Source organism: Tamandua tetradactyla, unplaced genomic scaffold (assembly GCF_023851605.1).
Source record: "Tamandua tetradactyla isolate mTamTet1 unplaced genomic scaffold, mTamTet1.pri scaffold_110_ctg1, whole genome shotgun sequence".
In the NCBI taxonomy this organism is placed as follows: Eukaryota; Metazoa; Chordata; class Mammalia; order Pilosa; family Myrmecophagidae; genus Tamandua; species Tamandua tetradactyla.
Window position 1 is genome coordinate 258,106 of NW_027518263.1, and position 2,252 is coordinate 260,357.

Below are 2,252 nucleotides of genomic sequence, written 5' to 3' on the forward strand. Positions count from 1 at the left end.
CTTTCTCTCCTGGTTTCCTTTCACAGAGCTCCCTGGGAGGTATTTTCCTTCTTCATCTCCAAAGGTCACTGGCTAATGGACTCTGCTTCTCGTGGCTATGTTGTTATGCTCTGCTCTCTCTGAATCACTCAGATTCTCCAAAATGTTTCCTCTTCTATAGGACTTCAGAAACTAATCAAAACCCACCTGAATGGGTGGACACATGTCATCACCTAACCCAACTTAACAACCACTCTTGATTAAATCACATCTACTGGGAAACGATCTAATTACAGTTTCAAACATACAGTATTGAATAGGGATTAGAAGAAACAACTGCCTTTACAAAATGGGATTAGGATTAAAACATGGCTTTTCTAGGGTACACACATCATTTCAAACCAGCACAGGAGTCCATATTTCTACCAAGTTTCTCATCAACATTCTAAGCCTTCTCCATCAAGCTCCTCACAACTCTTCCAGAACCTTCTCCTTATCCATTTAAAAAGCTGTTCCAACATGTTTGATATTTGCAAACCACAGGAGCAGCACCCCACTGTCCAATACCAAAATCTGTTCTAGTTTGCTAGCTGCTGGAATGCAATATACCAGGAATGGAATGGCTTTTTAAAGGCGGAATTTATTAAGTTGCAAGTTTACACTTCTAAGGCCAAGAAAATGTCCCAATTAAAACAAGTCTATAGAAATGTCCAACCAAAGGCATCCAGGGAAAACTACCTTTGTCCAAGAAGGGCAATGAAGTTCAGGGTTTCTCTCTCAAGTGAAAGGGCACATGGTGAACACAGTCAGGGTTTCTCTTTCATCTGGATAGGCACATGGTGAACATGGTGTCATCTGCTAGCTTCTTCTCCTGGCTTCCTGTTTCATGAAGCTCCCTGGGAGGTGTTTTCCCTCTTCATCTCCAAAGGTTGCTGGCTGGTGGACTCTGCCTCTCACAGCTATGTCATTCTGCTCTGCTTTCTCTGAATCTCCTTCATCCTCCAAAATGTTTCCTCTTTTATAGAACTCCAGAAACTTATCAAGACCCACCCAAATGGGTGGAGACATGTCATCACGTAATCCAGTTTAACAATGACTCTTGATTAACTCAGATCTCCAGGGAGATGATCTGATCACAGTTTCAAACATACAGTATTGAATAGGGATTATTCTGCCTTTATGAAATGGGATTTTAATTAAAACATGGCTTTTTTAGGGGACAAACATCCTTTCAAACCAGCACAGACAGCCTTGTGTTCAGCCCTTAGTAAACACTTAACTTCTGAGCATTAGGGAGTGGCTGGGAAGGAGTAAATGCACATGAAATAAGAGTGATATGGGGGGTTATGAGGGTAGTTCAGTGGTAAATACTCACCTGCCATGCGGGAGACCCAGGTTTGATTCCCAACCCATGCACTTCTCCCAAAAACAAACAAACAAAAATTCAGCAAAGGTGCTGCAATAATGGGATGCTCATATGGAAAAAAGAAAGAAATGTAACCCCACCATACAGAACACACACACACACACAAAGAAAAGAGTGGTATACACTCAGGGAGTTGCCTGGGAGATTAAATGAGGTCACTTATGTAAGCCCTTCAGTATGATTCTTAGCCCATTGTTGGCACTTCACATTTGCCCTTCCTTTCTTAAAGAGGAGTCTTTGACAAAGTTCAAGAACTATTAAATGTAAGCTCCATGTCCTGACCTTTATTAGCTGCTGCTTTGTTCTTGCAATGACAGGGAGTCCTGTAAAATATCACATTTCCCCTTGTCTTCTGGTCTACTTCCTGGAACCAGGAGATTTGGGGATGGTGAAACAAGGACATTTTTTGTTAGTAAAAAAAAAATTAAAACAACTACTATAACAAAAAACCCTCAAGGAAGCTGTGGGGAGGCAGGGCAACCATGAGTGTACTAGGCACCCACTGTATCTCAACCATCTCTCTGCATGGGCTATGCAGATGTCCTCTAACCATAGCCTCCTATCTTCATCTCCCTGCAGATGTCTCTGCTGGGCTGGCAGCTGACAGCTAGCATCACTGCCTTTTACATGGAGCTCTCCCTAAGATTAGAGGTTTGAAAGCAGCACAAGCTCCTCACTGAAAGTTTTTATTGCTATATTTCTGCCTTAAGTACAGTTCCTCCCTAGTCCAGGGGCCTCTTACCTGACCCTGAAAGCGTAACTGTAATTGCAGAGATGCTACTACCACCTGGCCTGATGTCCACCCCCTTAATTACCTCATAGCCCCCCCAAGATGGCTCTGAAGTGC